This window comes from Eleginops maclovinus, chromosome 16 (assembly GCF_036324505.1).
Source record: "Eleginops maclovinus isolate JMC-PN-2008 ecotype Puerto Natales chromosome 16, JC_Emac_rtc_rv5, whole genome shotgun sequence".
NCBI classification, from domain to species: Eukaryota; Metazoa; Chordata; class Actinopteri; order Perciformes; family Eleginopidae; genus Eleginops; species Eleginops maclovinus.
Window position 1 is genome coordinate 1502660 of NC_086364.1, and position 26078 is coordinate 1528737.

Below are 26078 nucleotides of genomic sequence, written 5' to 3' on the forward strand. Positions count from 1 at the left end.
TCACATTTTTCTTAGGTTCATTACTTCAGTAAATGTACTTTGTTACTTTGCACCCCTGCATGTCACGGACCGACTGCCAGAGATCCGCTCACCTCCTCATCAGCATGTCCACACCTCAAAGACCTTGGTGAAGGAGAGGACATGAGATGTGTCAGTTATTAGTGTCTCTGCATGTGACGGAGAGCCCATGTTTTATTCTGAAAGGCCGGTCGCTGATGGGAACGAGGAGCCCTATTAATACATTTCTGCAGAATAACGCATGGCAGGTCAAGCACAGCTTCAGCCTGTCTAAATATAGAAACGGGCTCCAGTGAGGGGGGGGGCGTTTGAGTGAGAGAGGTGGAAGTGAAGGTAGCGATGCAAAGGGAAATTGACGGGATAGAGACAGAGGTGAGGACAGAGTGGAGACAGGGAGAAACTCAGAGAGATAAGAGACAGGCCGTCCAGTTCCCTGGTCTCACCTTTTTTGCACAAGCTGAAGAGATTTTCCAATTAAGTTCTACGACATGAAATACGTCAGTAAATACCCCACTGGTTGATGAAGACAGAGGTTGATAACAAGCGATTTAATGAGACTAAATGTCATCTCGCTAACATTAGCCGCCTTTAGCCTTTAGCAGTGGTGATATGCAGCAGAGTGGTTGAACATCACTGGCTTAGACTGTCGGGGGACTTTTACTTTAATCTCTCTTCGCCTACTTCTCTTTCTCTCCATCTCTATGTCTTTTTGCTCAATACATGCATGTTATCAGCATAAGGGGCACCATCAAGAGTGTGAGTGTTTCTCACCTGGCAGGTTTTCGGTATTAAAGGTTACCTCTGGATCATAAAGTCATGGTCTCGCTGTTGCTGTGCTCCTACCTGACGCCCACCTTACTATTTTTTGGCAGCACCTGAAAGATTTCTGAAATCCTAATGCACAACATCCACTACACATTGTGCTCCCACGGACAAGAGCATAAACAAAACAGACAGACTTCCATGGAGCTGCAACAATATGACACACATCCTGCAGAACAAAGCCTGCCTCCAGCAGTGACACGGGAGAGAATGGAACAAAAGAGGGATAATGAAGTCCCCGGGCTTTGTTTCTGTTGTCTTTTTGTTTGTTTGTTTTAAAGTGTTTTAATGAATGCATGATTGTACGTAAGTGTAAGTATATATATTTATAATTGTTGATTCAATAGCTTTTATTGATGTAAACTCTTCTTTTGAACAGTGAGCAACAAACCACATGTCTGCTGCTGTCCAAACCTGACACGTGTCATTTTGACATATAAACAGACTTTTGAAAAGTTGGAAGGCTTTGTAAAATAGAAAGTAGGGTCGGCCAGGAAGACCAAGAGAGAAAAACACAGAAACAAAGCGAGAGTGACAGGAGAGAGACATGAGAGGGAAACTGGAAGATTAAGGGAGATATAGTAGACAGTAAGACAGAGACAGAAACGGAGAGCAGATAATTACTCACTTTGTCTGCCTGCTATTTTCATCCATGACAATAACCCACATACACACACACACACACACACACACACACACACACACACACACACACACACACACACACACACACAGGGAGCTCAGAGTGAAATGAAAGCCTTTTCATCTCCACTATGGATAATCCTGCACTATTAGCACTGCCGGGGAAGATAGAGAAATAGAGAGGGGGTGAGGGATGACTGATCCACCAGCAGAAAAAAAAACTGAATTTCTCAGCAACTTCTGTCCCAGTTTTCATCAAACTTCTCCAAAGTCAGGGTGTCGTTACTGAACCGTCACAAAGTGTAATCGTACTGTCCAGCAGCTGTGCACGGGAACCACACTGTCTGTGTGACAAGTAAAGAAATCAAAAAGCAAAATGTGTTCCACGATCTTCGTATATACTATATATTATAGTGAAGTCAGTGGTGGAAAGTAAGTACATTAATCAAGTTCTGTACTTAAGCACACTTTTAAGGTACTTGTAATTTACCAAAGTATTTCATTTTACACTACTTTACACTTCTACTCCACTACATCTTGGAGGCAAAATTAGTACTTTTTACTCTACCTTTATATTACAGATGTATTTATTATTTACCTAGCAAATTATTTGGTATAGATTAAACCAACCAACATTATATTTAAATAACTAAATGCATGTGCAGCAATTGTCTTTAGAAGATTGTTCAAAAACATTTCACAGCTCCCCTTTCTCACTTGTGAAGATTGGCTGATTGTCCTTTCAAATATAACAAATGTTGTCAAAATGAGTTCTTAAAAAAAAAAACGTACTTACATTCATTTTACTTTAATATTATTCTCGATGGAGTACGTTTTCTCAATGAAAGAATCTGAATACTTTTCCACTACTGAATGAAGTATAGTATAGTAAATACACAATAGTAAAGAGAGTATCTGAGTGGCTTTCCTGCAGAGATGTACTGATAAATGAACCAACTGCACAAACAGTAGACAAAAGCCTGCCTTCTAAAAACACATTCCCCAGGATGGATATGAGCCCAGAGCGAAACACACTAGTGAACCTGGTCATGTTCAATAATGGCAGTCAAATGTATTTCACAGGTCTAGTGCCTAACTTGTGTGAATGAGTGCAGGATTAAAGGCTACGGTTGGCATTGTTGTGTTTCCTTCATATTGTCAACAAACCTCATTAAAAGACTAAACCAACAGCGCATTCCTCTCAACACTTCCCTACCAGAGAGTCCTCTCTGGTTGATGGCAAAGCAGTATCAAGGTGAACAACCAGTGTGGACATCTCAGCCATTCCCCCAGCTCAGGGGCCCCCAGGCAGCCAGTGCAATAAGCCAGGTGTAATTTAATCGTGCATGGTCCTTTCTTTTTCTTTTCTTTTCCCACTTTCTTTTTCAGTAGAAGTTGATCCAAAATCGGCATATTGGTGGGTAAAGGCGTGTGTCAACAAAGTGCATTTTTCTAAGCTAGCAAATCCTTTTCAATTGTTTGCAATGAGGAGAGAGTGCATGGTGTCACAAGAGAGAAACAGAGGGGCAGCCCATTCCTTTTTTCTGAGCACTTCGCTGTTTTTGTGCAGCCTCTCCGAGTGCTTTGAAATGAAAATGTTTCAACTTTTAAAAAAGCTCCGGTGAGATCACTAGACATTGGGGGAGAAGCTTGCTTTTAACGTGTCTTTCAGTCGGAAACTGTCATAACACAAAACGAAAAGCCTGTTTGTTGGAGCAGCTCAGCTGGGTGGACGCCTGACGTAGTGCCTGTGAATGTGTGATAGTTTTATCTCCGTACACCGATCGTCTTCCTGCTCTACAGCTGTCAGACTGAGCACTGAAGCTCATTCAGACAAAGTGTGAGAGAAAACATCTTCCAGTTGGTGTTCAGGGTGTCAAATCAATTTCAAAATCACAATAAGAAAGTGCTTGTAAAGATTTTATGGGATGTGACCCTGGGAAAAGCATATTTCTGCCAAAAGAAGGCACTAGACACTACCCTATGACTTGACTCATGAAATATACATCATTCTGGATTATCTCTGCATGTGATACATGTTTTTGAATCGGCCTGTTATAGACCCTTCCATGATGTGAATAATGTTTTCATTTGCTTTTTATTTTTCTATAAATACAATCCAATATTTAAATATCCCTTTTATCAAAATGCATTGCACATTTAGTACAGACGGCTATGCTGAAAGGGTAATATGTATAGTTATTAGCTGTGGGAGCATGAGTAGGTGTTCGCATTAAGCTTCAGACAGCAGGTTCACTGCGGGGCCACGAAGCTCCACCCCCCTGCTGTCTCTTCTCCTCTGTCTCTCTGCCTCTCTGCCCGTCATCTCTCATCTCTCCCCTTTTCATCTCACCCTCGCTACACCATGTTCTTTCCCATCTGTCTCTGTCTCTGCTCATCATTACCATGCTCTTTTTGTATCTCTGACTTTTTCTTCATCCCTCACCCATGGTCTTTGTTGCTCTTGCTGTCTTTCTTTCTCTCTCTAAAAATGACTTTATACTAAGTGTGGTCTGTTTGGAAATCCTTTTCTAAATACTTGTTGAGGCAGGTTAGCATTACCTACGGAGTTCCACAAGGATCCATGCTCTGAACCCTTATTCTCTATGAATGCCGCCTGTAAAAAATGCTCCAGTACTTACTGAATGACTCCCAACTGTCTCTGCCCAGCATTACCATGCTCTTCATGTATCCCTTTGACACTTTCCTTATCCCACAAGGTCTTCATTGCCAATCTCTCTCACACTAAAAATGATTTTATACCATGTGTGGTCTGATCTGTGTTCAAACACATACTGGGCAAATGCAATCGCACAACACACACACAAAACTATATAAAAAAAAAAAATTCTAAATACATTGGTAATATTTGTTTGAGGCAGGTTAGCAGGACCTAGGGAGTACCACAAGGATCCATGCTCTGAGCCCTTCTTTTTTTCCACTAATGCTGCAAGTAAAAAATAAACTACAGCACTAAATGACTCCTGTGACATTAATAGGGCATTTAACACATTACTGACTGTATGTGAATGTATGATCTATAAATAAAGACAATAATAAGTTGACTGTTTAGTTCCCAGACAGAAAGACAGAAATGTGTTGCCCAGCTCAGAAAATCTTCAACACCAAGATATTATCGGCCATGTTCTTTCCCATCCGTCTCTACCTGTCATTAACATGCTCTTTATGCATCTCTATGACACTTTCTTTATCCCTCACCCATGGTCTTCACTGCTCTTGCTATCATTCTTTCTTTCTCTTAAAATTAGTTTATACCATGTGTGGTCTGCTTTGTGTTCCATCACTAACTGGGCAAATACAATCGTACAACACACACACACACACACACACACACACACACACACACACACACACACACACACACACACACACACACACACACACACACACACACACACACACACACACACACACACACATACGCACACACACACAAAACCCATATAGCGGATTGGACAGCCCATCTCCAGATGACTTTGAGATCACCTACAGGAGGTAAAACCTGACCAGTTTGTGATTTTGTTATCGCACCAACATGGACCAAAAGAAAAAGGGAACACAATGTGACCCAAACAGTGTGTGGCACTGATGTGTGCAAATGTCAGTGCACAGCTAAATATCCAGGCTTCAGCTCTGCCGTGGCACAAGCTGAAATTCACTATGAAGGCGTTATCAACCAGAACAGATTGCCAACATGCCACCCTGATAATTCTTTGTTTGTCTTCGAGGCTTGAATAAACTAATCCTTGCCTGTTATCAGTAAAGCAGCCACCTCAGAAGTGTAAAAGACCAGTGCCAACAAATAAACTTAGCATTAACACTGATGGCTGAGAAACAGAAAGGGTCTACTGGCAGGAATCCCAAAACCAAATCAACAACTGTCAACTCAAACTAGCACAGACGTTTGTTATTGCGTCAGACACAGGTTGTGTTTACTGAGAACACAACCTCAATGTTCTCTGCAGGAGGAGGTTAAGCATCCATGGGTTATAATATCCAGATTATTCATGATGGTATAGTCATCATCACACAAGATATTTTTTAGCTTCCTCAAACTAAAAGAACTACTTCCTTATTTTTCTATTGACAGCCGATAAGAGCATACATAAAAAGCTTCTAAAGCAGAGTGTTTCATATAGCGGGTAACACAGGTAGAGGATGTAAACATGTTTTTAGTAAAAACCCAACATCAACAACAAATCTCGAGTCGTGCATCTTTTAATACTTGTTGCATTTGTATCCTGTCTGTGGCTCTCAACCCAAAACTCATTGGTTCCTACTGAAGCTGGATATCTTTATGATCACTTAACAAATACAGTATATACAGTACTTTCCAAAATGATCTGTTCTGATCTGGAGCACATACAATGTCTTCCAAGGTCCTATGCTTGCTAGACCACAATTACTTTTCTACATACATTAGTTAAGTTTTATCCTGACAGGTTAGCATGAGGATAAGGAGTACCACAAGGATCCATGCTCTGCACTCTTCTGTTCTATTAATGCTGCCGTTGAAATAACACTACAGTAATTCCTAGAGGACTGGCCCCATTGATACACTTCATCAGGACATCAAACATATGAGTCACGGGATGTGAAAGTATGATCTCTAAATAAAGACAATAAAATAGTTCCCATTCTGAAAGACAGAAATGTATAGAAACATATCTAACCCCAGGCTATTTAGTATTTGAAGTATGTGAATGTCCTCTCTGAAAGTTTCAAAGTTGTTTCACCTCTGATGACAGCGATCATCAGTGATGGGTTTGGGTTGCTTTCTCTCTCTCTCTCTCTCTCTCTCTCTCTCTCTCTCTCTCTCTCTCTCTCTCTCTCTCTCTCTCTCTCTCTCTCTCTCTCTCTCTCTAAGGGCCAAGGGCCAGGAAAACTGAGCGGGCCCCCTGCTCCTGGTCATTAACCCGGAAAAACTGAGTTTACACTTAAAAAATAAAAGGCTTTTTCACACAAACTGTGTGGAAGACATCCACAGAAGTGAACTGAGTGATAGCCCTGCAGTGTGTGTGGAGTGACAGACTGGGTAGAGGAAGCTAACCTGGCTCAAAGAGGAGGATTTTACTTAAAGCCCCCCTCCCCCCCAAAAGCAGACTGTGGAGAATGTAAACATTTAAACAATGCTATCACGTCTAACATCGAAGTTATGTTATTTATCCTTCGTTTTTAACAAATGTTCATTGTGGGATCTTAGTGAGACTGTTTTTCGTGAGTGTGAGAGAGTTGTTCTCTCTTCAAACAGTGTGTGGGTCTCTTTGGTGTAACATTTAATGAGATCTGGAGTCAAAGTAAAACACCACAAGGAAAAGTTGCAGCTCTAAGCTTCCCCTCGGGTTCAGATAAATGCCTATTTATAGAAACTGTAAATCAAAAAGTGAAGGAGAGGAAGCATGGTGAGACTGGATCTGTGATTTTAAATCATGTTGAGGATTAGGATATTTTTAAACATAATGTGGTCATTGGGAAATTTTTGTTAAGTTGTTGTTGATGAATGGCATTTTGCACCAGCTCTGCCGGGATACATTTTATTTTAGAACCTAAACGGAGTATCTCTTTATTGAACAGTTTCTAAATATGCAAAATATTTAATTAAAGTCTTCTTCTTTTTAAATCCAGTCTCTCTCTGTGTGTTTAATGCTCACTCTGCCTTACTGAACACAATAACTGTAATCCCCTCTCATTCGTCTCGCCTCCTCTCTCCTCTCTCCTCTCTCCCTCTCCGCTCTCTGATCTCTTCATCTCTCTCTTTCTCCAGTTAATCTGCTCTCGTCTTTTTCACACCTCACTTCCATCTCTCTCCATCGCTTTCCTCAACGTTGACATCACAGTTTTTGAGTTATTTTACTCATGGAATATAACATACGATACTACATCCCATGTTGCATTGTTGGAGGATCTCAGGGCTTAAGATTTTCAATGCCATATCTAAACTGTAGATGCATAGGACATCAAAGCCTTTGAATGTTGTATTTTGAATCACACAATCAGATTTGTGTTTCCCCCACTGTCTTATTCAAGCTTTCTTCTCTATTTTTCCATTTACCAGAAAGATTAAAAAGTACCGACAGAGAAATGTGTGTGAAGGTACCAGATTAAAGTGAGGAAGCAGAAAACGAGGGAGGTAAGGGGAGGAAGGGAGGATGACAAGGAGAGTGTGTGTGTGTGTGTGTGTGTGTGTGTGTGTGTGTGTGTGTGTGTGTGTGTGTGTGTGTGTGTCTCTGTGTGTGTGTGTGTGTGTGTGTGTGTGTGTGTGTAGCAGGGTTCATGTAGGGACAGAAAGCCCATGGTGGAAGGCTGATAGCTGGATGGAAAGGTGGTCCCGAAACTAAATGAACCAACATAGGTTAGCTGGAGAGCATTAGGACCCCGTTGGAAAAGAGTGAAGTCAGTAGAAATGAAGGCAGCATAGGAGGAGAAGGTCTCAGAATAGTACAAGCTGTCAAAACATTGGGCTTAGAGTTTGAAGATGGAACAGCAGGGGTGAGGACTGTTTCACTTTAAAAAGCAGAAAGCACATTCACATCTTTGTCCGGTCATCCGGATACTGGGCGGGTTTTGGTCTGCAGTGACCCTGTCCATATTCTAGCCCAAGCATGGACCCTTTTTTATAGACAACACACCAAAACCCCAAGTTGCTCCCTTGAGCCAGAGAACTACTGACAACATGTTCTCAGTTTTGGAATTAACAGACACTGAAATGGCTGCTATAGCCCGGTCCTACCAGACTCTCGTACTACATTTCATTTGTACAGAGAGTCTGGCCACTCCCCATTGACAAGTGTTTTTTACTTGAAGTTGAAAACTATTGGATTTGCCCAGTGCCACTCTGGATCTTCCATAACCAATCGCTAACGTTTGGTCGTGATGTAGGTCATGTGAGGCAGCCTTGCCACAATGGACCGAATGGCTTCGCTCGCATCTTTCTCCGCCGCCATTGCTGAACTACAACTGAAACTCGCGCACGACCTCAACGTCATCAATCTCAGCCACTCCCTGTTCGCTGATTGGACAGGTAAAGATTGGCCGGAGAAAAACCTGCGAATATACCAAAAACCCAGACAGAGTACTGAAGGGAAATGAAAATTGTGTGGAAGTACGTAGGAGGGCGGAGCCAGGCTGTGGCTGCTATACATGTAGAGATAAAGATCTAAGAGTGGTCTCTTCATTTTTTATGTTTTAAAAAAAAAAAATGATGTATACACTTTTATGTGTTGTGTAAGAATCTTCAATATATTGAAACGGAACATTACATTATATAATTCACTGTTTCCCGACGGACCAGATTTGTTTTACTTCCGGTCACACCGGATCTTATTGTTTTTAGCCTCAGTTAGCATGTAGTTAATAGTATATCGTAAATACAGTATGAGTGGAGGTAGAATGAGGCGTGGAGTTACATACTAAACACACCGCCTCTACCTCTCACTCATTGACACTGCAATAATACTCTTACGTGTTTAATAACAATAAACCTCAGAAGAATTGTATCATAGAATATCATGAGGAAGAGTCATGACTACGCCAACAGATGGCGAAGGTGACTTCAACAGAGGGATAAGCAGAACGTGCCCTGGACCCACCTCTGTCGACGTCAGTCAATAGAAGAACAATAAAGAAGAGACGGGGATGTGCCCATGTGCCGACAAGGGGCCAACAGGATCCGGCCCCCACTGCCAAACAATGAAAGAAGACAAGACCGGAAGGACCAGAGAGTAGAAATGCATGATGTATCAGAAGATCGAGGCCTTTCCTCCACGCTGCTGGTAGACAGTTAACTGCTTCAACGTGGATCAGTGGCATGGGGGAGGACAGAGTCTGGATGTCACGTTAGGCTGGCTCATAATCAGAGATTGTAATAGCTCTAACAAACACAGAAACATATGAATAATGCAATGATGAGTAAATTAGGCAGTGGGCAACTTATGAATGAATGGGGACCAATAACACCACATAATGCAGTGGAGGATGTCTTGGCAAGATGGAACATTTAAAATAACCAGTTAAAATGAATGATAGCACCATTCAGCAGAGAGAAATTGTTGTTGTTGTTGTTGTTTTCTTATAAAAAAAGAAATACCTGAAACAATCTGAGACCATCTCTAAAATAATGAAAGACCTCTCTGTATACCCGTCCATGTCAGTCTTACAATCACTCTGTAGCTTCGATCCATCAGTGGAAAACACAACATTTTAGTGCCATGAAAATGGTTATTAATCTGTGACCACAAACAATAAGTGTCAGGTAAACCATAAACAGAAACAGATCAGACAAGAGGGTGTCTTCCCATAACAGATGAGAAAATACACCTTATCGGAGTAGGAGATAAGAAGGACCAGATAATATGAGCCTGTTCCAAACATAAATAAACAATGCTCTCCTGCGGGTATGGATGTTGATTTAAGTCTGTGTATCTGGATATGTTTCTGATCATGTGCATTTTCCCTACTCATGTCTGTTTAGAGAAGTGTGGCTATGGTCGGACCATTCCTCAATTATTTTAATATCTGGGGGCATCACTAACTAAGTCCGTAGGAACTTGGCTTGGGAAACAGGTGGTCACTGGTTTGAGTCCCCGTAAGAACCCTGTAAGGCCTGTTTGATGCATATTGTATACTAACAGGATGTGTGTATTGTACTGTATTCAAACAGGATGTGTGTATTGTACTGTATTCAAACAGGCTGTGTATATTTGTAATGCATATATATATATATATAGGATGTGTATATTTGTACTAAACAGTATATATACTAACAGGACCTGTGTATTTGGACAATATCTAACAGAAAATGTGTATTTGTATTGTATACTGACAGGATGTGTGTATTTGTACTGTTTATACTAACAGGATGTGTGTATTTGTACTACATCTATTCTAACAGAATGTGTGTATTGTATACATATATACAGTATATTTATTAATAGGATGTGTTTATTTGCACTGCATATACTAACACGATGTGTGTATTTGTACGATACAGTTTATATACTAACATGATGTGTGTATTGGTACTGTATTCTAACAGGATGTGTGTATTTGTACTGCATATACTAACAGGATGTGTGTATTGTACTGTATTCTAGCAGGATGTGTATATTTGTAATGCATATATTTATATACTGTATATATATATAGGATGTGTATATTTGTACTAAACAGTATGTATACTAACAGGACATGTGTATTTGGACAATATCTAACAGGAAATGTGTATTTGTATTGTATACTGACAGCATGTGTGTATTTGTACTGTTTATACTAACAGGATGTGTGTATTTGTACTACATCTATTCGAACAGAATGTGTGTATTATATGCATATATACAGTATTTATATTATTATACAGTATATATATTAATAGGATGTGTTTATTTGCACTGCAAATACTAACATGATGTGTGTATTTGTATTGTATTCTAACAGGATGTGTGTATTAGTACTGTATTCTAACAGGATGTGTGTATTTGTACTTTACAGTATATCAATCCAATGTCTTATCTGTTGTGAATTTGTATAAACTTGCTCGCAGTGTCAATTTTTATTTTGGTTTTTTATTCTTACGATATATACTTACTGCTAATGTTCATTTTTACATTTTATTATATGTGCATGTTATTATTTATATCTCATCTTTTAAACATTTTTAATTTGAGTAACTGTTATTGACACTGCTGCTGGAACAAACTCTTTTCCCAATTTTGGATGAAAAGGTATCTATTTATCTATATTCTGAAAGGTTGTGTATTTGTACTACACAAAATACTAATAGGATGTGTGTATTTGTACTACACAAAATACTAACAGGATGTGTGTATTTGTACTACACAAAATACTAATAGGATGTGTGTATTTGTACTACACAAAATACTAACATGATGTGTGTATTTGTACTACACATATACTAACAGCATGTGTTTATTTGTACTATACAGTATACAAACAGGATGGGTGTACTTGTACTGCATATATTCTAACAGTGTGAAACTGTATTTCCCACGTGGGATTATTAAAGTATGTCCTCTTCCTCTATCACAGGGCTCATGGGAAAGTAAAAAAGAGACACACCATCGAGCGTTACCTTGGTAACAGGCCGACCGGCCCACAGCAGCCTGGTTGAGCTGGTCACCCCGACAACCTGAGGGCAGCAGGAGAGGAGAAATCAGGGGAGGAAATGTCAGGGGAGGAAATGAGAGGAGAATGTAAGATGACAGGTGTAATCAAGAAAAAGAGAGGGAGAGAGAGAGACAGGAAGAGAAGGAGAGAGGGGGGTGAGGAGGAGTGTGAGAGAACAAGCTGAAGAGAGAGGATATAACAAGAGGGAGAGGAGTGTGTGATGGTAAAAAGAGGAGACAAGCTTTCCAGTGTTCACACACACACACACACACACACACACACACACACACACACACACACACACACACACACACACACACACACACACACACACACACACACACACACAGAAGCTTAGTATTTTCTGAGGCCTGTGTGATCTACTCTCACATAACAGCACATCATTTCCTCTCTCTCCTCTCTCCGTCTACAAACATCTAATCATGTCACTCGCTCTGTCACTCCCTCATCCTCCCCTTCTAGAGAAGATCTCAGATCTTGTACTTGAGTAAAAGTAGAAGTACTCAGATCTTGTACTTGTACTGGAGTAAAAGTAGAAGCACTCAGCTCTTGTACTTGAGTAAAAGTAGAAGTACTCAGATCTTGTACTTGAGTAAAAGTAAGTGTACTCAGGTTTTGTACTTGAGTAAAAGTAGAAGTACTCAGATCTTATACTTGAGTAAAAGTAGAAGTACTCAGGTTTTGTACTTGAGTAAAAGTAGAAGTACTCAGGTATTGTAGGAATACTCTGTCACAGTAAAAGTCCTGCATTCTAAATGTTCCTCCAGTGAAAGTAGAAAGTACTCTCATCTAAATGTACTTAAAGCAGCGACAGTAAAAGTAGTCATTGTGTGATTGGTCCATTTCAGAATAATATCTCTGATATGTTTTATAATTATTGGTCATTAAAGTGTTCTCAGAGCTGGTAAAGGTGCAGCTAGTTTGAATGGCTTTGTATACTGCAGGGTAGCTGCTGGATTTACTGCAGGTGAACTAAAGTCTGATTTAAGGGCTGATTATATTTACCATCATTAATCCTGATCTGTAAAGAAACTAAAGGGATTAGATACATGTAGTGGAGTAAAAATACACCATTTACCTCTGAACTGTAGTGGGGTAGAAGTAGACAGTTGCATAAAATGCAAATACTAAAGTAAAGTAAAAGTACCTTAGAATTGTACTTAAGTACAGTACTTCACTAAATGTACTTAGTTTCTTCCCACCTCTGGGATTTGCCACTCTGCGGTTGGACTCTTGCAGACCCTGGATCAGTGTGTGTGTGTTTAGTAACAATAATGAGGTCCTGCTTGTGGGCCTGCTAGCTCAGTAGATGAGCATATCATCAATTCTTCTTGGCACTAAGCCATCGCTCCTGCTATGAGAAGTCAAAATGTCTGCTGCTGCAGCAACTTCTTTCAATCCTCAAATCCCACCAACCTCACACAGTTAGTGTTCATGTATATAGAGGTGTATCAGAAGAATCAGAAACAGGTTTATTGCCAGGTAGGTTAACACATACGATGAATTTGACTTGGTGTTATGGCGCATACATATACATACATCAAAATAAAACAAAAATTGTGACTGATAAAAAAACTATTATAAGATAACTGTAATAACATAAAAAATACAGCAATATTTACATTGAAATATGTGTGTAGCCGTAGAATGAAATTGGATTGAAATATGTGCATTTTCAATGAAAAACAAGACATTGTTACATTGTGTGCATTAATGTAATGCATAGAGCAGCTGTCTCCAACACGTCGCTCGCGGGCTACCAGTCGCTCGCCGCCCCCTTCAAAGTAGCTCGCCAAATAGTTTACATTTAAACCATAGACTGCATATATAACATTTAAACACAAATTTTCATAATATGCCAATTTCATTTTTCATCTGTACATAAAGTACCGCTCATCTTCTATCTGAAGATATGTTGCTACGATATTTGTTTTCACAAAATATGACACAGAGCGCTGCTATCAACCGGTATTGCTAACAATGGCTAACCCGAGGTAATTGCTAAATCTGTAAACAAGGCGCGTCCATCTTTTCCGACCTCGAATGTGACGTCACTCCCAGTTCCGACCTCCGACCTCCGATGTAAACGCGGCAAAACACCAAACGGGCATTAGCTTGACCATGGCCGCTGAATGCAACAAGAGGCGGAAAACATACTTTTTTCACGAGAATTGGGAAATAGAATTTTGTTTCACAAGTGTAAAGGACAAGTGTGTTTGTTTGATCTGTGGAGTAAGCGTGGCGGTCGGTAAAAAATGCAATGTGGAGCGCCATTTCACCACAGTCCACAGCACCTTCTCACGGAACTTTCCCGCTGGTAGCAATCTACGAAAAGAAAAGATAAAGGACCTGAAAATACAGCTACAACGACAGCAGTCTGTTTTTACCAGACCAGCACAGAAGGCTACTGCTTGTACAGAGGCTTCGTTTAAAGTGGCGCACATCCTGACAAAACGCAAAAAGGCCTTCACTGATGGCAGTGTTGTAAAGGAGGCCATGACTGCGGTGGCTGAAACGTTATTCAAGGACCATAAATGTAAGACAGAAATATTGTCTGCTTTTGCTGATGTACAACTTGGTGCAAATACAATGGCAAGGAGAGTGTCTGCACTGGCTGTGGATGCGGGAAGACAGTTGGAAACTGACCATTAACAGGTGTAAATGGTTTTCTATTCAGCTGGATGAATCTGTTGACGCGAGCGATACAGCCCAGCTGGCTGTTTTCATCCGCATGGCTTTTGATGATTTCACTGGGCATGAAGAGTTTTTGACTTTACTTTCATTGAAAACTACAACAAGGGGAGTCGATATTTACAATGCTGTGAAGAACTACTTCACGGAACAGAAGATCCCTATTGAAAAGCTGGTGTCAATAACCACTGACGGAGCACCAGCGATGACAGGTCGTCACTCTGGATTTATTGCCCGATGCAAAGCAGACCCGGAGTTTCCGCCATTTCTGGCCTACCATTGCATAATTCACCAACAGGCTTTATGCGCGAAGGTCATGGGATTTGAACATGTCATGGAGCCGGTTGTCAAGATTATCAACTCCATCAGAGCAAAGGCTAAGCAACACAGGACCTTCAAGCAATTCCTGGAGGAATGCACTGTGGCCTATGGAGATCTCCTGCTCCACACTGACATCAGATGGCTCAGTAAGGGTAAAGTACTGCAACGTTTCTTTTCCTTGCTGGGTGAAATCAAGATTTTCTTGGAAGAGAGGGGGGAGGACACCACCTTGTTATCTGATGCAGTGTGGGTCCTTGATCTTGCGTTTTTGACAGATGTAACTGAGAAAATGAATAACTTGAACGTACAGTTGCAAGGTAAAGAGAAAGACGTCTGCAACATGATCAGTGCTGTTAACGCGTTCAGCGCAAAACTGGCCCTTTTCATCCAGCAGTTGAAGGCCAAAAGATTCCAGCATTTCCCCTCTGTCACAAAGGTTTTGGAAACCCATGCAGAGGCAGCTGATGCTTTGAACACAGAGAAGTACTGTGACCTTTTGATCAAGCTTGGCCAGGAGTTTGCAGACAGATTCAGAGACTTTGAGAGACTTGAGCCCTGTGTGACATTAATTGCCAACCCATTCATGAATGTGGACATTAGTCAGATTTCTGGGCAGATGGCAGACCTTTTCTGTATCGATCATGTGGAAATGGAAAAGGAACTTTTAAACCTCCAAAACGACATACAGCTGAAATCTCAACAGCATGCTGAACATTTCTGGAGCTTGGTTGAGCCAGAAAACTATAAGAATCTGTGTCAAGCAGCTCTGAAGACAGCTGCTTTGTTTGGGTCTACATATCTCTGTGAATCTTCCTTTTCTGACATGAATGTCATCAAATCTAAGTTCAGAACAAGACTGACAGATGAACATTTGAAAGACTCTATAAGAGTGAACCTAAGTCGGTATATTCCAGCATACAGCTCTCTTGTTGGCTCCATGCAGTGCCAGGTATCTCACTAACTAAAGGTGCTTGACTGAATATGTAGGCTAGTGAATAAATTACTGAAAGTGTGATGTGGACAAAGTTAAGAAGTTATAATTGTTCAACATCAATAATAACCTATGTGATTTCAAAGGTGTGAGTTATGTTTTGACAAAGTGTCAGTGTTTTGTAAATGTTATGCAAAAAATGTGAGTTTAATGCGTTTTATAGTTTGAACAGATAAAGAAATGCATATGCTGATGAGTTCAATTTGGGCAAAGTGTGAGTATTATAGGTCAGTGTTTTGTAAATGTTGTGCAAGAAATGTGAGTTTATCAGTGATAGCTGGAAAGAAAGAAATGCATAGACATGCATACTGATACATATTTAGTTACATTTCTGTATTTTGAGTGTGAGTATTGGCTGCCAATGTTTTGAAAATGTTCATGCAAAAAAAAGATGTTGTTGAAAAGAGAAAGAAATGTTTTGACGTGCATACTTTGAGTTTAATTTGAGTATTTATGTTCTTACACAAATAGTGAGTGTTGGACGTATGTTCCGTATATGCTTGTGCCAAACGAAACCTTATTCAGGGATTTTAGATAGGTGTGAATAAATGTTACACATGATATAAAACACAAGTAGCTTTCCGTCATTTGTTTTCTTTAGAGGTAGCTCTCAGAGGGGAAAAGGTTGGAGACCCCTGGCATAGAGACTGCATAGGGTTAAAGCACCAAGCATTCAGCATGCTGCAGGTCCTTGGGCAGGATGCTGAACCCCACTATCGCTCCTGTCTGAATGTCTGCAGTGTTAAAGTGTATGTCAGAGGCTCTGCGTCAGCTGAATGATGGGTAATGAGAGTAGGCGAGGTCTGAATTCTTGAAGGTCTCTTTATATGTTCTGACAAAGCTACTTCTGAGCATAAAATTATCAATTTAATATATGCAAAATGCTCTTTTTAATGTCTTTTATACATAAACATGTGTCCCTGGTCTGTTAGTAGACTCACAAAGTGTCACAAATACAGCCCTCTCTCTTTTCCTCTATACCAACCTCTCTTAAAACGGGGGTACAAAAACAAGCTGATCCAGATCTGCTGTACTTATGACGTAATAAAGAAAATGTGGGCTGGCTTTACATTGAACTCCTGGCAACGTCCTAACCTATCGTCCCCCATTTACAGTCGGCGAGCTGAATCCCCTCTGTTCTGGAAGTATTATGGTCTGTGTACATTAGCAAGCATCGCTAACACTCAGAGCTAACGCTGTACTGGAGAGACTATGTGTACTATAAAGGTCCTGTCCTTGTGGTAAACCGAGAGAGAGACGTTTGAGCTCCATACTGTTTCAGAGATAATGCTGGATGTGGTTTGGAACAAAATATGGCGTTTAATCACGGCAGCGTTTAGCTGAGTTTCTCCCGGTAGAAAACTCTCTTCAGAGGAGAGCTCATGACGCTCCAAAGGGGCGTGGCCAGCAGCTCCAAAGGGGCGTGGCCAGCAGCAGCTCCAAAGGGACGTGGCCAGCAACAGCTCCAAAGGGCGTGGCCAACAGCAGCTCCAAAGGGGCGTGGCCAGCAGCAGCTAGTTCATTTAAAGCTACAGTCACAGAATCAGCACTTCAGGAACAGGGCTGAAATAGAGGGGGATGAGGCATGCTACAATGGGGGATCTGTTTGCAAAACACTTCACAGACATGTTCTGTACAGACAATATCAGTAGCATGTCTGTCCGCCTCTGGAGACAGATCTCTGCTCTCTCTCTTCCTAAAGATTATTCTTTAATTCCCTGTTCAAAGTTTTTGAGAAGTTTTTCCTGATTGGAAACAAAGCACAGTTGCAGTTTTCATATATTTCTCTGACGCTGCAACGGAGGAGGAAGTCTCCATTTCTAAATCCAGCCTCTCCCGCTGTGATTGGCCGGGCACGACACACTGCAGATATCAGTGGGCAGCATCTCAGATCGCTGTAAACAAACCAGTTCATGTTGGAGCCAGCAAAGGAAACACCACTCATCTCTGCATCACGCTTTATAACTCCTGGCAGCGATGGAATGTCAGAGCTAATAATCCAGGTATTATGTTGGAGTCTTTCTCTAAACGACACTCAATAAGTCAGGGAAATACAAAGCTCAGAGCTGGCTCTGGACTCTGCTGAGCTGCAGCATTTCCAGGCTCTGTCAAGATTATTTCTTTACACTTGGCTGCACTTCCTAACACTCCCATTACACACACACACACACACACACACACACACACACACACACACACACACACACACACACACACACACACACACACACACACACACACACACACACACACACACACACACACACACACACACACACAGATCTATCCTGCCCCGCTGGCTACCTCTCTCCTCTCCTCCATCTTTACCCCCCACCCCCATTCAATCTCATTCCCTTCTCTCCTCCATTTTTCTCTTGTCCTCCTCTGTCACCATGGCTGCTTTCAAAGAACTTGACACACAACACCCCCCCATGCACACATACAAACATGCATACCGTAAGTAATGAAATGAAAGAGATGGATCGTGCATGTGGGGGTGCAGAGGCAGCAAATGTAGAGTAGGCCACACGGACACACACACACATGGATGCATATCCTGCAAACAGTGTGTGTGTGTGTGTGTGTGTGTGTGTGTGTGTGTGTGTGTGTGTGTGTGTGTGTGTGTGTGTGTGTGTGTGTGTGTGTGTGTGTGTGTGTGTGTGTCTGTGTGAATGCCTGTCAACAGATGTTTTCATGTTTGCTGTTTGTGTGTGTCCTGAGTACGGATTGTCTGTGTGTGTGTGTGTGTGTGTGTGTGTGTGTGTGTGTGTGTGTGTGTGTGTGTGTGTGTGTGTGTGTGTGTGTGTGTGTGTGTGTGTGTGTGTGTGTGTGTGTGTCTATGTGTAAAGCCTGCTCCCTAGCTCATTACCATGCAGACTGTCGGCTGGTGTATATCTCTGCTGCCCTCAGTGCTCCTCTTTGACAAAATTCAACACACACACACACACACAAAAAGGGACATGAACCTAAAGCGTCAGACACACAAACACACACACACACACACACACACACACACACACACACACACACACACACACACACACACACACACACACACACACACACACACACACACAGCGAGGTTTAAGCTAGCAGAGGGCAAGTGAGCTTAGCAAGGATTCCTGCAGGAAATCTGCTATCTTACCTGCTCTCACACACACAGATGCAAACACACACACACAAAAACCTGGGGCTTAGACCTTCTGACGTTCACCATGGCAACAAGCAGAGGTACAGTGCTCTGTTAATGTGGAATCATTTTTGGAAGGTTTTCAGTGGGTCAGCAGTGAGGGGTTTTCTGAAGTGCCTTTGAGCAGCTGCTCAGTAAACAGGGTGAAAGACACCATGATTCCATCACTGCTGCTACTCTTTTTAAGAAAAACAGGCCAAACCATACACCCTCAGGACCTTTTTATAAACTTATGATGTAATGGATTTGACACAAATATATATATATTTTTTTTTTTATACAACTGATCTTATTTTGGGAAAAATTCACAAGAACAAATTGCCTGACCCTGAACCAAACTTTGCAGATTTCTACTAAGAATTAAAACAACATGGCACCATGAATGGACTATAAGAACGCAATCAAAACAAATGTGTATTTGGTCAATATTTCACTTCTGTATTTGTAGTGTACCCCAATGTTTTGTGTGTATATGTTTGACATACATATATATTTTCTACAATAAAGGAAAAGATGGTCATGATGTTGGAGGGAAGGTATATTAGAACATGTCAGTATAACTTAGTGTTGGCGACTTTCCAGATCATCCGGAAACATTTCTTTATCTAAAGCTACTAGCGACCAGTGTAACGCGTTACAAAAGTAACAGTTACAGTAATGTATTACTTTTTTCTATAATGCAGTAATATAATGCATTACTTCTGAAATTTGGGTAATATAATACCCGTTACAATTCTCACAATCTAACACATTTTAACCCGAAATGCACCAACATCGCAAGACATTCCGACACCAGAGAAATAATTGTGCAGGTAGAATAGTAACTCAGTTAGTCTGTTTACTATTGGTTAAGAGGGCTGCAGAAACAGATTCACAATGCAGAGCTGCAGGCTCACAATGCAGAGCTGCAGGAACAGATTCACAATGCAGAGCTGCAGGCTCACAATGCAGAGCTGCAGGCTCACAATGCAGAGCTGCGGCTCACAATGCAGAGCTGCAGGAACACAATGCAGAGCTGCAGGATCACAATGCAGAGTTGCAGGCTCACAATGCAGAGCTGCAGGCTCACAATGCAGAGCTGCAGGAACACAATGCAGAGCTGCAGGCTCACAATGCAGAGCTGCAGGCTCACAATGCAGAGCTGCAGGCTCACAATGCAGAGCTGCAGGAACACAATGCAGAGCTGCAGGCTCACAATGCAGAGCTGCAGGCTCACAATGCAGAGCTGCAGGAACACAATGCAGAGCTGCAGGCTCACAATGCAGAGCTGCAGGCTCACAATGCAGAGCTGCAGGAACACAATGCAGAGCTGCAGGCTCACAATGCAGAGCTGCAGGCTCACAATGCAGAGCTGCAGGAACACAATGCAGAGCTGCAGGAACACAATGCAGAGCTGCAGGAACACAATGCAGAGCTGCAGGCTCGGAGAAAAGAAAAGAGAAAGACAGGAGTGCGTGCAGGCCAAAGCAACAGAAGGTCACCTTCTCTGGGTCTGCTGCTTGAACCCTGAGAAGTTCAGAGACTCGTGGCAGAGTGTTGAAGATCTGCAGCCTCTGTCCTCTGTGGAATCGCCGGCTTTTAGAAAGCTTGTCAGCCAAATCCCCGTTAACACACCAATGACAAGGTGAGCTAACGCTGAATAGAGACTCGTTCATATACAGCAGGTCACAGGGCCGTGCAGAGGCTCCACTAACATGTTATTAATAACACACAGAGACGTCATGTTACCGGTATCACATATTATTCAGCCCACTGAAACGGAGCAGGAGTTTAATTTCTAGCTCTTTTCCTAATGTTCAGCATGTACTGCCAGATAGATAGATAGCTTTAATTATTGAGCTGCAATAAACTACATTTGAGCATTTAAAGCCAAACTTTTGAGGTTATTTTGGTGAAAGTAACTCAAAGTAACGCAAAAGTAGTGTAACGCATTACAGTTCAGAGACAGTAATGATGTAATGTACCTTATTACTTTAAAAAGACAGTAATAAGAAATATGTACTGTATTACATTTTGGAAGTAACTTGCCCATCACTGCTGGCGACAAATCTAGCTACTTGTTCTGGTGTTATTGTACACTTTTCTTGTTTTGACTGCAAATGAATTGCACATGCACAATACTGACCTGAACCTGCCCTGGCTTGCAGAGTTTCACTTTTTGGCAACCTTTGTTGCAGGTCCCCAGCCCGGATAAAGAAGAAAGGTTGGACGTAGAGCTAGCAATTCCATCCCGCATAATAGTCTTTCGATTAAATATGATATTCTATCATTTAACAATAAAAGACTAAATGTATTTATGTTATGTGGGCATTAGATTTATGGAGTTATGGACTATTTCAATGGCAAACATTAAAATAATAATGAAAAATGAACAGAAGAAAGTTCATTTGTATTTCTAAACATATTTCAGATGTTATTGCAAACCTTTTGTCTGTCCTACAGCGGCCATTACAATTACATTCAAAGTATGCAAATTAGATGACGTCAATTAGCAAGTGGAGAAAGGTTACTCTTTGTTTTAATGTTGCTTGTCTCAGTGCAAAAGGAGAGTTACAACACCTTGAACTCTGTCTACACTTATAGAAAGGGAACTTTTTTAACTCTATTACTTACAATAGTGAATCTTCCCTTGTTAGGCTGTAACACTGGTTTACCCGTTGTGAGATTGATTGTCCATAAACAGCTTTATACAACAAGGAAGGATGGGGTGGGTTATTGCCTGGGACTGTTGTGAAGGAGACCTGCTTTCAGAGAGGGGGGGCACCAACTAGATATAGAATAAATACTCAAATACAACTTAATGGAAAGATTGAATAGGATCATTTCGACCACAGAGGGAAGACTCTGCAGGTACAAAATATTCTTACTGCATATTAAAGGTCACCTATTATACTATATTTAAACAATATACTATAGGGCCATATCTATACAAAACATCTATTTTAGCCCTGTTCCTTGAAGTGCTGATTCTGGGTCTGTAGCTTTAAATGGAAATGAGCTGCTGCTGGCCACGCACCTTTGGAGCGCCCCATGGTAGCGGTGAGCTCTGCGAAGAGAAGGGTGTCTACAGTCTACCGCGAGAAACTCAGTTAAACGCTGCCGTGATTAAACGCCATATTATGTTCCAAACCCGATTGTCGGACCTCAGATTGAAGAGGAACAATGCGGTTTTCGTCCTGGTCGTGGAACGACGGACCAGCTTTTCACTCTCGCAAGGATCCTGGAGGGGGCCTGGGAGTACTTTCATCCGGTCTACATGTGCTTTGTGGATTTGGAGAAGGCGTATGACCAGGTTCCCAGGGAGATACTGTGGGAGGTGCTGCGGGAGTATGGAGTGAGGGGGTCTCTACTCAGGCCCATCCAATCTCTGTACTCCCAAAGAGAGAGCTGTGTCCGGGTCCTCGGTAGCACGTCTGACCGATTTCCGGTGAGGGTTGGCCTCCGCCAGGGCTGCGCTTTGTCACCAATCCTGTTTGTGATATTCATGGACAGGATTTCGAGGCGTAGTCGTTGTGGAGGGGGTCTGCAGTTCGGTGGGCTAAGGATTGCACCTCTGCTTTTTGCAGATGATGTGGTCCTAATGGCTTCATCGGTCTGTGACCTTCAGCACTCACTGGATTGGTTCGCAGCCGAGTGTGAAGCGGCTGGGATGAGGATCAGCACCTCCAAATCTGAGGCCATGGCAGCAGGAAACCGATGGACTGTCCACTCCAGGTAGGGAATGAAGCCTTACCCCAAGTGAAGGAGTTCAAGTATCTCGGGGTCTTGTTCTTGAGTGAGGGAACAATGGAGCATCGGAGCAGCGGGAGCGGTACTGCGGTCGCTTTACCGCACCGGTGTGACGAAAAGAGAGCTGAGCCAGAAGGCAAAGCTCTCTGTCTACCGGGCCGTCTTCGTTCCTACCCTCACCTATGGTCATGAAGGATGGGTCATGACTGAAAGAACGAGATCGCGGATACAAGCAGCCGAAATGGGATTTCTCCGCAGGGTGGCTGGCATCTCCCTTAGGGATAAGGTGAGAAGTTCAGTCATCCAGGAGGGACTCGGAGTAGAACCGCTGCTCCTTCGCGTTGAAAGGAGCCAGTTGAGGTGGTTCGGACACCTAGTGAGGAGGCCACCTGGGCGCCTCCCTAGGGAGGTGTTCCAGGCACGTCCAGCTGGGAAGAGACCGAGGGGTAGACCTAGGACCAGGTGGAGGGATTATATTTCTTCGCTGGCCTGGGAGCGTCTTGGAATCCCGCAGTCAGAGCTGGTTGATGTGGCCAGGGAAAGAGAAGTTTTGGGCTCTCTGCTGGAGCTGTTACCTCCGCGACCCTGACGGAAAAGCGGGAGAAGATGGATGGATGGATGGATGGATTATGTTCCAAACCACATCCTGCATTATTTCTGAAACAGTATGGAGCTCATACGTCTCTCTCGGTTTACCACAAGGGCAGGACCTTTATATTACAAACAGTCTCTCCAGTACAGCGTTAGCTCTGAGTGTTAGCGATGCTTGCTAATGTAAACACAGACCATAATACTTCCACAACACGTAGGGTGGCCAGACGTCCGGCTTTAGGCCGGACAGTCCGGCTTTTCAATGCCCTGTCCGGCGTCCGGCGCAGCATCAAGCCGGACGCGTATTTGTCCTCCTTCTTGAGGCACTAGGCTTGAAGAGCGGAGTTCTAGAATCTTTGCTGGGACGCAGCACAACGTCCAATGCTGTGACATATCTGTTCTAACAAATGATTGGCTAAGAGCGGTGTCAGATAAATATCTGCTATATCATTGGTTAAAAACGTAAACAAGGCTCCATGTGCTGCCACGTCATACATATGCCGGCTTCTTTGACAGAAAGTTTGCATCATACCAAAACTAAGACCTCATTCAATCCAGAATGGACGAAAGAGCACGATTTTATATCTAAAAGCAGTCGAGACTCCTTTCATGGCTTCTGCACACTTTGTCGTTATGATTTTGACATAAGCAGTAAGGGAAAAGCTGCCATTGAACGACATGCGGATACGGAGAAGCATAAAACTAATAGACGTGCGGCAGGTACCTCTTCAATGAGGACATTTTTTGTGAAGCCTCGTCGCCCCTGGATAATAAAATAACCGCTGCTGAGCTGTGCAAGGTTTACCATGCTGTAAAGCAACACCAGTCGTACAGAAGTGAGGACTGCGGCGTGAAAGTGGACCGGGAGATTTTCAGTGACTCGCCCACAGCTAAAGGGATGACCTGTGGCCGAACAAAAGCCAAGGCATTGTGCGAGAACGTCCTCGGGCCCTATTCTGTACAGTTACATACCGACTACATAAAAGAAAACAACCTACCCTTTTCCGTGGCAACCGATGCCTCAAATAAAGGAACGACCAAGTGTTTTCCCATTGTGGTAAGGTATTTTCACTTTGATGAAGGCATCCAACATGTCCTGTTGGATTTCTATAGTGACAGCAACGAAACGTCACAGGCCATAACAATCCAGCTGCTGGAAAAACTTGAGATGTCTGGCTTAGAAGTGAAGAACATGTCTGCATATGCAGCAGACAATGCCAGTGTCAATTATGGCAAACATAACAGTGTGTATCAGAAGTTGAAACTGAGCCAAAAAGATGTGCTCCCTGCAAACAGTTTGGCCCATATTCTGCATAACGCAACCAGATATGCAGCAAACAGCCTTGATTTTGATGTGGAAAATGCTGTGCTGAAGGTTTACAGCCATTTCAGCATATCAGCAAGCAGAACAGCGCAATTAAAGGAATTCTGTGAGTTTGTGGAGGTGGAGGAATGCAACCTGCTGCGGCATGTTGTCACCAGGTGGTTGTCCCTGCTGCCATCCATTGACAGAATCCTGAAATATTGGAAGGCCCTGACCAGCTACTTCCAGAGTGAGGGTGAGGGGGACTGTGCCAGAACTGTGTGGAGATGTTTTGGAGAGGAAAGCAATGAGGTGTCAGAGACATATTTTCTGTTTCTCAGCCATGTTCTTAAGGTCTTCTCCGACACGATCGAAGCACTTGAGGCAAAATCCTTCAGCATTACATCAGTGTTTAAGGTAATGACTGAACTAAAACAAAAGCTAGAAAGAAGGATGAAGGACACGTTCTTTGGGTTTACTGTTAACAGCAAACTGAAGCAGCTGCCCCCTTGCCAGTCAAAAAAATGTGAAGCAGATGTTCTGCTTTTTTATGAAAGAGCAAAGAAATACATCAGTGAAAGATATGACTTCTCTGACACAAGCTTTCATAGCAAAGTGGCCAAGCTTGGCCTCAAAACTTCTGTGCCATTTGAAGACTACAGTGCTGCTATCCAGGCCTGCAATCTGGACATTGATATGGATGGACTGTATGAGGAATATGCCATGGTGGAAGGTTCCTTCAGCTCACCAGAAATGGAAGTTTGCCACAGTGAGGAACGATATTTGAAACTGTTTTCCAAAGCAGATGTACCACTTGTGAATCTCAGGAAGGTCAGCGCCTATATTTTCTCCATCCCATGCAGCAATGCACACACAGAACGTGTCTTTTCAATGATAACTGCATGGAGAAACGAGAGGAATCGCCTGGATGTGGACAGTGTCAAGGCTGAGCTGCAAGTGTGTGTCAATTTCACTTATCCCTGCACAGAGGTGTACAAGAAGTTCATTGAAAACAAAAAACTCTTGGATGCAGCCAGGAAAGAACAGAAGTATTGCAGATAGACAATCAACTACTTTGGTGAGTACACTAGTCTTATGATTTCACTGATGGGCTGCATGAAATATTTATATTTATTGGGTTGAAAACAATACAGATTTTTGAAGGTTGATAACAGTATTCTTGCTATGTTGTTATTTGTACCAGTCCCTGCAGGATATAAACAGGCCCAGGGGCAGTGGGGGCTTGGAAGCCATGATGTCAGAGGTGCTGTTGTCTCCTGAGCTGCTACAGAGGGTGAATGTGGAGTTTGTCTAAATACAGGTGGACTGCTGTACACACACACACATATACAGATGAAGACACTGAAGACAAGTCCCCAAAAGACTGAAGCACTTTAGAAATGCTATACTTTTTGAGCAGTTGAATGTAAATGTTTTTGGTTTTTTTTACAATCTCCTTTGTTGTTTACATAAAAGGTTATTTATGCTTTTCAAAAAAGCATTTTTGTATTATTATGTATGTTACCTGTTATTTGTTTTTTCCATTTAAGTCCACACATGTTATGCTTTGTGGCACTCTGCACTTTAAAAGATTCATCTCAGTGGTCAGTTTTTGA

General features: G+C 42.3%; 1 protein-coding gene across 4 annotated transcripts in view; it reads right to left on the minus strand.

The window, feature by feature from the left end:
- LOC134878525 (junction plakoglobin-like) overlaps positions 1–26078 on the minus strand; it is a 135594-nt gene that overhangs the window by 84432 nt on the left and 25084 nt on the right. For 2 of the 4 annotated variants that reach the window (XM_063904611.1, XM_063904613.1), the window contains one exon: positions 11591–11647. The exons of 1 other annotated variant lie outside the window; for it this stretch is intronic. The gene's annotated coding sequence lies outside the window, so the exon portion shown is untranslated. Of the gene's footprint in view, positions 1–11577; positions 11648–26078 lie in introns of all 4 variants that reach the window. One more of the 4 variants, XM_063904612.1, reaches the window with a different exon arrangement.